This window comes from Ipomoea nil, unplaced genomic scaffold (genome assembly GCF_001879475.1).
Source record: "Ipomoea nil cultivar Tokyo-kokei standard unplaced genomic scaffold, Asagao_1.1 scaffold1576, whole genome shotgun sequence".
In the NCBI taxonomy this organism is placed as follows: Eukaryota; Viridiplantae; Streptophyta; class Magnoliopsida; order Solanales; family Convolvulaceae; genus Ipomoea; species Ipomoea nil.
Genome location: NW_017618004.1, coordinates 5,846,451 through 5,860,506, shown reverse-complemented (window position 1 = coordinate 5,860,506; position 14,056 = coordinate 5,846,451). Strand labels below are relative to the sequence as shown.

The window sequence follows — 14,056 nt, the reverse complement described above, 5'->3', positions numbered from 1 at the left end:
AGGCGGACACTCAAGTCACGCCACCGATCGGGGAAGCCAGGAGCTCTCGGCATTGTTCCCCGATCCGTCCAACTTCTGTCCACTATCGCACCCACTCGTGCCTCGAGCGCACAATAGTGTGGGGGCTGGGATAAGGAAGTATACAAGGCCCGTCGCTCGGTTATACTCCGACCGTAGAGGCTTGCCTGTTCTCGGCCCGTCGCTCGGTTATACTCCGACCGTAGAGGCTTGAAATTTTTTCGGCAAAGGCCCGGAGGTCGGGTCAACCCGATCGGTTGGCCAGTTTGAAGTCGAAACATCGAACGCACGACCAGGCCATAAGGCCGTAAGGTCGGGCGTTGAGCGGATCGAGTATCGCGGGACCGGGTCTAAAGGCCAGGTGGTCGAGTGATTATGATCAATGTGTGCAAATGGAGAAGCAAGAAAATAAAAAACGAGCGACATAAGATGGAGCAAAAATGAATTTTATTAATCGGCAAAAGATGCCCGGTACAATGCGGGACCGGGCTCCCGATCAGTCAGCATTACAAAAAGAAGAAAAGAAGCCTAAATCTACTTCTTCGCCTCCTGAGCGCTGGCGGTCGCCTCTTTCCCGCTCGAGGCAGCAGCCGACGAAGCCCCAGGCTCGGTTGCCTTGGCTTTCGGGGTCGGGGTAAAGGGTGAAGGACCGGGATCTGCCACGTCCGGGGGCAAGGCCGACAAGACCAGTTGGAGATCATCGGCGTCGAGGGCCTCCTCCAACCGCTTGCGGGTGCGCTCGAGCATTTTCTGCTTCCCGGCCGTGAAGGCCCATTTCCCGAACGAGACGATCAACTCGTTCCCGACCTCGTCTCCTCGGGCTGCGGTCAGGAAGGCCGTGCCCAGCTCCTTGTTCTTGAAGGCCGCCCGCACCAGATCGCTCGGGTTCTCGAGCTGCGCCTTCAGCTCCCGGGCCTCCCCAACCGCCCGGCTGGCGACCTTCTCGGCCAGCACCCGTTCCTCGTCACCCTTCTTCAGGGCCTTCTGCGTTTTCTCCAGCTCAGCCTGGAGTTCCTTGATCTCCTTTAGACGACGAGCAGCCGTCTTCTTGTGGTGATCGGCCTCCTCGGCCAGCAAAGCTTGACCCTGAAGAAGTTGGGTCGCCCGGGAGATCTGCAACACAAAGAGGATAATCAAAGTTAGCCCGATCAACGATATTTGGGCAAAGAAAGATTAAAAGCTGGGACTCACCTCGGCCAGATCGTGGCCAATCCGTTCAGCCACCTGGGTCGGGGTCATCTTCCCCAAATCCGCTCGGGCTGGCGCGGCATTACCGATCCGTGCCAGCACGGATGCCGGCTCCCTCTCCCGCCCGGCCGAAGGGGTCGGGCTGTGCTGCTCACGGCGGCGCTTTAGGCCGCCCACCTCGGTCGCGCCCTGGTCGGCGACCTTCTCCTTGCCCCGGGCGACCTCCACCCGAGTGACCAGGACGTCCGGCTGCTCCACGATGAAGCCCTCGCCCGTCGTCACGGTCGAGGCGCTCAGAGGTCGGGCAGATGGGATCTCCTTCTCCCCGGCCGCCTTGGTCTTGGCCTTCTTCTTCCCGCCGAGCGAGATCTTGACGGGTGGGGGAAGGGCGGTGTCTTCATCGCCGAACTCGGCCATAGCTGCAAAACAAGAAAGTTAGTTAGATCGAGGTAATAGGTCCGGTCGGGAAAAGTAGCTCGTGCCAAACCTTTCTTCTTTCGTTTGGACGGCTTGGCGACCGTCACGCCCATCGGAACGGGCAGATACTTCTCCGGCAGCTCGTACGTGGGGGGCGGGAGCATGGCAGCTGCGAGACTTTCAGCCGTCCGGTAGATTGTGTATTCGTGCACCTCGCTCGAGATCCGGTTGACCGCGTCCCTCAGCGCCTGCGTCTCGGCCGGCACCACTTGTTTCCGGAAATGTGTGCTCCAGACGCGATCGACCGGGAAGATCCAGGGCTCGTACTTGAGGGAGAAAATCCTGTTTTTCCACCCCTTGTTGTTCCCGGGCAAGCCTCTGATCGAGCACATATCCGTTCGGGACTGCAGCATCAGGAACCCACCCCCGTAGCGGCCCGGGAGAACCTTGATCTGGTAGATGAAGTTAAATAACTCCATCGTGCACTCGGCCCCGTGCCGAGCGCATATCTGTGGGAAGCAGGCCAAGATCCGATGTGCGTTCGGGCAGATCTGGGCCGGGACGACTCGGTAATAGGCCAAGAAGGCATTTAGGAGGGGGGTGAAGGGAATGGCGATCGGGGCTGTCAGGGAGTCATAGTGCATCCCGATCCACTTGCCCCGATGCCTGTCAATTACATTTCCCAGCTGCCGGCTCGTGTCGAATTCTGCCCGACCCCTGAGTATTTCGGCAATCCGAGCCGCCTCGCCTTTGGACAGCAGGCTCATTTCTTGCTCGACGCTCTCGCTGTTCAGGAACTCGAGCTCGACGGTTGGTCCGGCCGGCCCGGCCGGGTCTTCTTCGGTCTGCTCGGGGGTATTTTCTCGATCACCCCTCGAGGAGCAGCTTCCGGGTGGTCCCCAACCACCCGGGTAGGCGTTTCCCTAACGCCCTCGGTTGGAGAACCCCGCCCGCTTGACGTGGCTCTCTCTTCTTCTTCCTCGCTGGAGCTCCCCGATCCGCTCGAACTCGAGCTTGACGATCCTGAGGAGCTCGATGCATTGTCTCGCTCGGCGGCTTGCTCGGGGGCTGGCGTCGCTCGGGGACTAGCGTCCGGGGTGTAGGACATTATGTCCACCTCCTCGTCGCTGATGCGCTCGACCTCCTCGTCGTAATCAGCAATCGAGGCGTTTTGACTGTCCGAGTCTGTCATATCGATCTACCTAAAGGTCGGTCGGAGTTAGTAAGGACTTCAAACGTCCGGGACAGTTAGTTGACCTAGCAGTTCTACCTATGAATGAGTGCCTAAAGTAAAGAGGAGGGTGAGAGCTTACCGATTGAAGGAAGATTGAAGTTTGAAGCTTGAAAGTTGAAGTTTGCTTGCTCGACTGCCTTGCTAAGCTGCTCTGCTCGGGACTCTCTGAGGGTACCGACCGATGCGAAAGAGTGAGGAAAGTTCAAATGAGGGCCTCAAGGGCCTATTTATAGGAGGACATTTAGGCGGGAAATGGGCCAACTTGCCTGACACGACCCGCGCTGAATCCGAGACGACGGATGGGATCGCCAAGGCCGGCAGAGGCCGACACGTGGCGTAGAATGGAATGACAGCTGGCGGGTCGGCTTGGTGGCTGACGGTTGGGCTTCTTCATCCCGTCCCGTTTTTTCCCGACTGATCAAAAAGGCCCGGGCTGGGGGGCTCTTGGTAGGGAATATCCCGACCGACACAGCTTCACCACGACCGAGATGCCTTTGTCCTTTTGTCTATGTCTTTGCAGGTAACAGGTCGGGCTCCTTGAGGAGAACCCGGTCGGGGTCCGACCGGGAGTTGCCCGAGCGATGCTATGAACCCCGAGCGGTGGTCCTTAGGCGAGAGAGCTGGCTAAAGACACGTGGCGGCTTTCTACGACGACAGGCAGGGCACCCGGGAGGGGGACGCGTGGAGGCTACGTGGAGAGCATGCCGAACGGCCGGAAGCTTGTCTCCGGCGTCGCGGCTATAAGTACCCACAGTAGCTGCAGTGTAGGGGACTTTTGGACGATCGATAGGTTGTAACTAGAGACTCCCGACCGCAGTCAGTCGGTACTCAGGGCAACCAAGTAGATTGTACTTAGGAACTCTACCTTGATCAATAAAGAATTACTTGCTTTACTTGGTCTTGTGTTATTTATATTGCTTACGTAGAATTAGCAGTATCACATATTATATATAATATAGGGTAGAGGTGGGGTGGGGTGAGGGGGGAGGGCAGCTGACCCCCCAGCCTCCCCTCTGGCTCCGTCTATAGGGATAATATTAACTTTTTGTACTTTAACAAGTTAAGAAAGTAACTGGTGTAGGGTTAACTTAAAAGGACCCTTTTCAAAAATAAAAAAAATAAAAAACTTGAAGGGACCCACTACATAATATAATTAAATGTTACAGGCTGTTTGCAGGGTGGCACTACAGATTTTGTCCTGGGCACGTTGACAAATCATCCATGCATCAAATAGTATGTTTATTTTCAAGGAAAAAAGAAACAAACAAAGAAAAAAGTAATTTCTTAATTTGTCAGTTAAACAGGAAAAATGATATTTTATTTTTACATTTAACCAAACACAAAAAAATTAAAATATTTTTTTAAAAATAATCACTTTTTAAAAATCATTTTTCATATTTTCAAACCAACCCTAAATAACAAAATTATATTGACAATTGTACTGTATATAACTAAGTACTCCGTATATTGTTACTTTGTTTTATCTAATATTGTTGTCATCATAAGAAGCTCTATAACAATTTTTAAATTAAAAATAGTTATGTGTTACCAAATATATTGTGTTCAATTGACAATCTCTGTAACTCTTATTTATGGAATGAAAGTCAAGTATATTGAACAGATAATACATAATCGACAATACTAATAAAAAAAAGGACTTATGTGTCATTCCTTAATTTGACCTAATAATGTCCGTATCAAAAATCTTGTAACAACCCTTAAATTAAAAACAATCCATATTAAATTTAAGAACAATTCCAATTAAAGTAATCGTAGTCTCTAAATTAAGAGGACTATATATCTCCCCAAAATTTTAAAACAAAAATGAAAAATTTTAAATCCCATTTGCAAAAGTTCATGATACTGAGACTGGTTGAAGAATTATATTAACTTGAAAGCAGCATAAGTCTCTGATCTGGGGTAGCTGAAATGCAGCCCCACACCATTGATTTACACATGCCTTTGTTCAATCCCTTCCTTATTAGGGACGAGCATCTATATAAAAGCAGTTAAAGACTAATTGCCCTGGATAAACTCTGCTCATGTGTAATAGTTCGACGAGTTCAATCAAGAGGATATTCAATTCTTGGTAAAATTCTTGTATGTGTAATAACTGAAGGGTTAGATCGAGAGAGTTTCGACAATAATCGACCTCTTAATATTTTAGTATGAGAATTATACTTCACCTACTCGGTCATTTCTTTTAGGTACGTATATATAAACCAATTTCAAATATATATATATATATATATATATATATATATATATATATATATATATATATATATATATATATGTGTGTGTGTGTGTGTGTGTGTGTGTGTGTGTGTGTGTGTGTTTTAGATAAGGAGATTGTGCGAAAATGCTTTATATCATAATAAAGGCTAGGGTGTCATATAAAGTGTTATTCATCATCAATTTGGGATGGTAGCTAGTAAGGGGGATATATGTACAATTGCCAGGCCACTTGCATATTCACTTCTTTGATGTGACCTTCATTTAATCATTTATAGTCTATATAGCATTTTCACAATTTAATTGACAAAGTATCTTTGTTATCAACATCAAAAATTAATTACACTAGTCATATGTACTCTTTAATTTATATGATCGATAATATAATGGTAAGGGAATTCATCGATAGAGCAAAACACATGGAAGTCTTAATCTTGTGGACAATATGGGTGTGGTATGTGATGACCTCGTGATGTGTAGTTTGTATTGGTTTCTTTTCTTTAGTATCGAAAAGAAATGGAAAATTTTAATTAATTTAATAAATTGAAATTTAATCTGCACATTGTTTGAATTATATTCAAGAATCAAAATGTGTGTTGGGCACTTGTGTAGAAACTTGAAGAGCAATGTCTAGTATGCATTATATATGGTGTTAAAATGTGGCGCATATTATTATACAAGTATAATTTTTCGTTATTAGTTATACAATATACATCACAGATGGAACGCAACCCTGGCCTCTGATCTAAAAAGAGTAAAATTATCAAAATGGTTCATCAATTATTGTGATTTCACCGCTTTTGGTCATTGACTTCTAATTTCATACAATAATATCCTTAACTACCAAATTTATACTCCCTACATCTATTTTATGTATCTAGTTCAATTAATGAGAGGATTTAACTACTTGATGTACTTTATTATAATTTAATTTTTCATAATATTAAGTTTAATATTAATATATAAATTTCGCATTTTTATAAACTACTCTATAAATTAAAAGTATTATATTATTAAAAACAAAAAAAAAAATAAATTTAAAAATAATAAGAATTGTTTTGATGAATGAATAAAAATGCAACAAGTAAAATGAGACCAGACATATAAAGTAATTAACTTAGTTTTCTGAATATACCATTTTATTCATCAAACTTAGCTTTTACCTGACTTATTTCAATCATTAGGAAAACTAATAATTTATACAATTCTTTCTTCTATTTATTTTTATTTTTATTTTTATTTTTATTTTTATTTTTTGCAAAACAATATATAAATTCTAATAGTCAATGATTTGAGCGAAATTTAAAATTTAAACTGAAGTATTAATATTTACTATAGTAGAGAGAACATTTATGTGATTTACTCTTCTTTTAAAGCTCATAACATCGGACTGTGGGAGTGTAATGGGACATTTAACTACCATGCACTAAAAACTCACAAGCTATTGCTGCATCCACCGGTCCACGTACTCCACTGGATCATATGACTATACAATATTTACTTGAAGCAACTAACCTGCCAGCCTGCCACGCACTTCAATTCATCCCTTCTTCTCTGTTTAGGAAAAAAATTCACTAAGTCATTATCCGAGAATGTGCATTAGGTATACCTCTGTCTTGTGATCTTAACCAAATAAAGTTAAACAAGTCTAGTTTGTCCATATCTGATTTGCTCAAATCATGAAATTCAACAGGCTAGACGACTTTGTAGTTACTGAAAGACGAACTTGAAACTGTGTAGTTACTAAATCAACAATTCGACCAACTTGAATGAGTTGCCAGGCCCCATTTCTTTTTCTCTGTCTCTTTGATCGGCTATTGTGTGGATCTTAAAATAACAGCCACCCATCCAGTTTTAGAAAACCAGGATTTACTGCAACTTTGAATGCTCAGATCTGTCTGTCTGATCAAAGTGGTCCGGCCATATATGTCACTTCCCCGTCATCATTATGGTGCTTAGCTTATATATTAAAGAGAAGACCAGCTCCGATCGATCCTCAGTTCTTCACAATTTTTGTTAGTTGTATACTTGTATAGTAGCTAGGATATATGATGAGTTCCTCATCATCCCGTTGTTGTTATGGTTCTTGGTTGCCCAATAATCATGGTATCCTCCTCGGCCTGCTGGCTTTGACAATAGTGTTTTTTGGTCGGGCAGAGTGTCGGGCGTTCTTCGTTTTCGGAGACTCCCTGGTCGATAATGGCAACAATAACTACCTGGCCACCACCGCCCGCGCCGACGGCCCGCCTTACGGCATCGACTACCCCACCCACCGAGCCACCGGCCGCTTTTCTAATGGCCTCAACATACCAGATATCATTAGTACGTTACTGCATCATATCAGCTTGATTGAGTTCTCTCATTATGGTTGAGCATATAACCATTAATGTGCAATCCAACTGTCAGCTTAGACTTTTAGTTGAAATGGAACACATGCCTTCAATTTGCTTCAATTATTATTACATATTACATATATATTTTAATCCTAACTCTGCATGCATGCAACATCTATATATCATATCGGTTTCTTATTTTTTTTTTAAACAAAAAAGGTGAGAAATTGGGGATGGAGCCAACGTTGCCATGTCTGAGCCCAGATCTAAAGGGGGAGAAGCTTCTTGTCGGAGCCAATTTCGCTTCCGCCGGCGTCGGAATCCTCAATGACACCGGCGTTCAGTTTGTATGTTCATCCGGCCAGCTCAAGTTGATTATATTTCTCATAAATCTGCAATTTCTCATCTCATCATATATATATGTGTGGTTTTATTTAATTTGCAGATGAATATAATCAGAATTGGGAATCAACTGGAGTATTTTGAGGAATATCAGAGGCGCGTGAGTGATCTGATCGGCGCGGGTGAAGCTAAGCAGCTGGTTAACAAGGCCCTGGTGCTCATCACTCTCGGCGGCAACGATTTCGTCAACAACTACTACTTGGTGCCCTTCTCCGCCAGATTCCTCGCCAGTTCACTATTCCCGATTACGTTCCCTTTCTCATTTCCGAGTATCGCAAAATTCTTCAGGTCAACTCTCATCCCATACATTATAACATACATCATTTATTTATTATTTTTAGGAATAAGGTTCAAATTCACTAGTGAACCTGAAAATGCAATTAGACCACTGAATGAAAAAAAAAAAAAATGCAATTAGGCAACACTTTAAATGTATGCAATTTTACCTGATAGCAAGTTACCATCAATTTTAGCAAGTTACTTGTTTACGTGGCAGCTGAGTTGGCCACCTCGGCGTTTTTTTTTTAATAATAATTAAAAATTTATTAAAAATGCCAACTCAGCTGCCACGTAAGCAGGTAATCTGCTAAAATTGATGGTAACTTGCTATCCGGTGAAATTGCATACATTTGGAGTGTTCAGTGGCCTAGCTAATTGCACCTTTTTTTTTTTTTTTTTTTTTTTTTTTTTTTCGTTTAGTGACCTAATTGCATTTTCATGTTACGTTCAGTGGCCAATTTGAACCTTATTCCTTATTTTTATTATTGTTGCTCATAAAAGAGAAAATCTCTCGGTCCAAAGGCTGCCCCACATCATGGCTCGACAAGAATGTAGATGGTAATTAACTTATTGACATATTAAGTAGATGAGAGGATTAGTGTCTCGTACTCATAATGAGTTACCTCACAAAATGGTGAAACTCTAACATGTCAGCTTAAAAAGCACTAAGTTACTAAATATTTGAATTTAAAACTCAATTGAATATTTTAGTTGATTTAGAGAATTTGAATGCATTATTTATTTATTTATTATGTAATGAATTGTAGACATGACAAAAATGATGAAACTATTAAGGAAATGCATGGTTGTATACGTTGTCGGTTGGTGTGGTAGGCAGAGAATTAAATGGTTCCTATTTCACTTCACCATTAAAGCTCACTGCTCCCTAACTATGCATTTAAATGGTTCCTGAGACACAATTTAATGTCCCACCAGCTATATATGTACGACACCAACACAAATATATAAGATTTTTTTTTTAATGTTTTGTGACATTTATATTCTAAATTTTGAATTTTGTCAATTTAATAATAAATATTTGCGTGACAAACATCATGAGACATAAAAGTATTAGATACAATTGTCCAGGACCCTCTGATTTTGTTCCTTTAATTATTAACTACAATGTTCTTATCTTTAACTAGTTAGATTGTGTATGTCTTGAAAATCAAAATGAGTAATCAAGTGAGAGGAACATGATTCTGATACATGAATGATCATAAGTTTGGTTCTTTTTAACACACTCTAATCCAATTAGTTACACATACAGGATCTTCCTAATCCGATTGTTTATGGACTATTATAACCTAATCCAACTAATCACATCTTAATGTAATTTACCCCTCTTATGTGATTTGCAGACTATTACAAAGGAGTAGTGTTTACTTAATCTAACCAGTCGCATAAGATTTTCATAATGCAATTTACGTTTCTTATGTGATTCGCGAATATTATATAAAAATAAGATTTATCTCGTACACACTTTTAAATTGTAAATACATACAATTTTTTCAATAGTAAAATTTACCATATTACACTATCGAGTAGTGACTACAGATTTTATTAATCACCCAGAATGCAAGAACTAGTCCAATCATGGGTTCACTACTCTAAGATAATAATATATACACAATCATACTCTAACACTAACAATTTAGGAAATAGATTATATTTCATAATTTGGTTGAAAGAACATTTACTATAGACTCACCATTATTATTATTATTTTATTTTATTTTGCAGAGACTATATGATTTGGGAGCTAGAAGGGTTATTGTTACAGGAACCGGACCAATTGGGTGTGTACCTGCGGAGCTGGCTCAGAGGAGCCGAGCCGGGGAGTGTGCTGTTGATTTGCAGCGCGCCGCTGCCTTGTTCAACCCCCAGCTCACCCAAATGTTAGCCGAGCTCAACAGTGAGCTCAAGGCCGATGTTTTTGTAGCCGCTAACACTTACAATATGCACATGGACTTCATCTTCAACCCTCAAGCATTTGGTACTTCCACTCAATTCATCTTAATCTATTTCTCCTAATACATTATAACTTACCATGCATCAAGGATGAAAATTGCCATTCCTCATAAAATTTTGAGATATATATTTTGGCCCTATAGGCCAATTTTGGCTTATTTAACAACTATTAATGATTTGATTTTGTTAAAATATCAATATAAGTGTTTGGTTAATTAGTTTTTTGCAATTCCAAAATGCTAAAATTCAAAAAGCTACTCCAAGTAACTTTTTCAATTAGATTTTTCAGAAAAGAAATTATACCAAACAACTATCAGCTAACAGTTAATTTACCAAACACTTTTATACAACAGTTAATGTTATCAACTAGTTATACCATCTAATTAACACAATCAGCTAACAGTTAACAGCTATCCGCTAACAGATATTAACGAAACAAGGCCTTTAAGTTTTAATTTTCTTGTTTTAAGTACGTATTTGCGATGTTACAGGATTTGTGACTTCAAAAGTAGCATGTTGTGGGCAAGGACCATACAATGGAATAGGACTATGCACGCAGGCATCAAACCTATGCCCAAACAGGGATATCTATGCGTTTTGGGATCCATTCCATCCATCGGAGAAGGCAAACAGGATAATTGTGCAGGGGATCTTCAGTGGCTCCACGGACTACATGCACCCAATGAACCTCAGCACCATCATGGAATTGGATTCTAGGACCTAATTAATTGGTTAATAAATATATTGTAACGTTACGTTACTGTTATTTTTTTTATCTGCCAATTATTGTATCCTTGGAATTGTCATTATAGCTAGAGGGCATGCCCGCATATGGTGCTTTTTGGTTAATTTGTATTCCTTAAAATCGTGAAGTTAATCGATTATTTGACGTTTAATTGGGATTGCAATAAATAAATATTTATTATAAAAAGTGTCAAATAGGTCATCCAAGTTTTACTACAATGTAATAGAGCCAGTAACTTTCAAAAAAAAAAAAAAAAAAAAGGTCATCCAAGTTTTACAGGTTATGCAAGACCATCATATATATCAAACAAAAAAATTTGCAATTAGACTATTTAATAATAATATTTTATACAATTAATATTATTTATAGGTAAACAATAAATTTCCAGTAAACAACAAATTAATTAAAGTTGCCTTCTAGCTCCTTCATTAATCTGGACAGAGGATGCAAAGATATCTCTTCTGTCCAGATCAACGGAGGAGGCGGACTCCTCTTCATATGTCAAAATCTACGAAGGAGGAGTCAAAAGTCACTAAACCATAGTTAAAAAAAAAAAAAAAAAAAAAAAAAAAAAAAAAAAACACTTCTCCTTTTCCTTCTTTTGCATTAGGGTCCTTTAAGTCTTCATCAATGCCCTGTTTCGGGAGGACTTGTAGAGACTTTTTATAATATTAAGTTTAGTATTTATATATTACTCCTTAAAATTTATATTTTTAAAAATTATCATAAAAGTATATTAAATACAAAAAATTCAATTTAAAAATAATACTAAAGAAAACAAGCACAAACGAGAGTTAATTTTAACTTGTGAACAAAATACATGTAAAATGCGATATATAGAGTATGTATAGTAGTAAGAAAAAAAAGGAAGGAATAGAATTTTTTTCTTAAATGTCTCCGGCATCAAAATCTATCAACATATTCATATATATACGAACCGGATCGGGCAAAGTCTCTACCGAAACACCACAACTGATGTAGGAGCCATGCACCATGAAAAGTGTATATGTAGTTTATAGAAAAGACACGAATACAGTAAACACAAGTATATAGCATCCAGACCTAAATCATATTCAACTCTGGAATTGAAGTTGATTTTGTTGAGGATATAATATATATAAATATAAATATGCAATCAACTATCAATTTAGGCTTTTAGTTGAGATGAAACACATATATGCTTCAATTAGGTATCAGAACCATGCCAAAGTTCTTGGGTCCGCGTCACCCAATAAAAAAAGAAATCCACGTATTGCTTGGAACTCATAAAAAAAAATCAGTCCGTACATTTGAGTGAGTGTAACATAACACTACTTTATTGTTTATAGTAACAAAAGACTTAAGAATCAAAACCTATCAACGTAGTTACATCTTCGATATCCCATATTTCATTAAAATCCATAAACTCCAAATTCGGTTCCGGTGAAGTCTCTGCCGGAAAGCCAGAAGTGGTGTAGGAGCCACCATCCGTATCCCCGGCCGGTGCTGCCAATAATGTCTCCATTGGAACACCCTCTGCGATTGTCTCCACAGGAACACCAACAAAGAATGAATCGAAATCGAAATCATCGATACCCTCTGCGATCGCTGTCTCCATCGGAACATCAACATTAATGTCGTCTGGATTCATGTTATCCGCCGGTGCCAATAATGTATCCACTGGAACACCAACAAAGAACGAATCGATATCATCGTTTCCCTCTGCGATTGTCTCCACCGGAACACCAACATTAATGTCGTATGAATTCATAGCATCCGCCGGTGCCAATAATGTATCCACTGGAACACCAGCAAAGTATGAATCCATATCATCATCATCCTTTCCATCTCTGATCTGCAATATCGGTGTTTCAACGGGAACCGGAACGGGAACGGAAACAACAGCCTGGGAATCGACTCTATTTATTGATAAAATGACTACAATCTCCATATTTAGCTATTACGCAAATATAAATTAGAGGGGTAATAATGTAATTTAACATTATTATCTATATATCTATATAATAAAGTTATAGGGTTTGGGTAAACCCTACAATTATTTGACACGACCTATTAACATGACACCAACAATAAAATAACATGTGTAGTGTTTAGCCTTAACGTGTTCCACGTTATTGGTTAACCTGAGCATATTAACAAGTCAACCTGTTAAACCTATTAAAAACCTATCATATTTAATCTGTTAATATTATTGTGTTAACCCGTTTACATGAACCAACCTGCAGGTTTGCCGGCCAGGTAAACTGAAGGTTTGACTCATGCACGGCCAGTTCTTGTATTATCCCAACTAACGGTATATTCACATCTTTGTTAATAGGTGATTTCAGATTATTAATTGTATTGCAATGGCATTATATTATATATGCATCAGATTATGTGTGGAAATGATGGAGGGTATGCATGAATTAGTTAGGACTCAAATGAGACAAAAGAAATATAAAATAGAAAACAATTTTTTTTTTTTTTGTCTTTGAATTATGGGAAAATAACATTTTGTCCATTAATTACACATGCCATCACTTTTCATCAATTAATTTGTCTGCAATGTAGCTTTTTTGCTTACTGGTAACAATATTATAGGACAAAAAAAATTAGTTCAAAGACAATTGAGGGTGTGAAAACTGACAGCATACATAATTGAAATACGAAAAATATTATTATATTTTATTATAATTTAAGAATGAAAATTGTCATTTCTCATAAAATTTTGAGATATATATCTGTACGTTTTGGCATACATAATTGAAATACGAAAAATATTATTATATTTTATTATAATTTAAGAATGAAAATTGTCATTTCTCATAAAATTTTGAGATATATATCTGTACGTTTTGGCAAGAGGCATTAAGTTCCTCATGCATGTTTTAGGATGTCAAGAAATAATGAGTTTTACCCTTCCGAGTATACTATTTGAATTGTAATTCCCTCATAAATATCACCAATAGAATATAAAATGAAAAAATGATCAAATAGGCACATAAACTTTATATATTGAAAAGTTAATTATATCCTTAAACTTTTAAAAGTTATAATTATGTCTATCAATATGTTATTTTCTGTTGGTCCCGATAGAGTGTAGTGAGAGTCTAGAGGGGGGGGGGGGGGGAGGGGGGGGGAGGGGTGAATAGACTCTTTTCGTGTTTTGCCCTAAAAACCACCTTTCGGTGTTTTGGCGCAGCGGAAGTGTCAAATTCGATTATTTGCTTTGCACGAGTTTTCGTTGTAAAGAAA

At 39.8% G+C, this 14,056-nt stretch overlaps 1 pseudogene across 1 annotated transcript; it reads left to right on the top strand.

The window, feature by feature from the left end:
- Positions 1–7,057: 7,057 nt before the first annotated feature.
- LOC109190815 lies at positions 7,058–10,973 on the top strand (annotated as a pseudogene). Its single transcript, XR_002055798.1, has 5 exons — positions 7,058–7,414; positions 7,645–7,772; positions 7,871–8,115; positions 9,850–10,102; positions 10,569–10,973. The product of XR_002055798.1 is annotated as a GDSL esterase/lipase At5g33370-like (transcript).
- Positions 10,974–14,056: the final 3,083 nt, after the last annotated feature.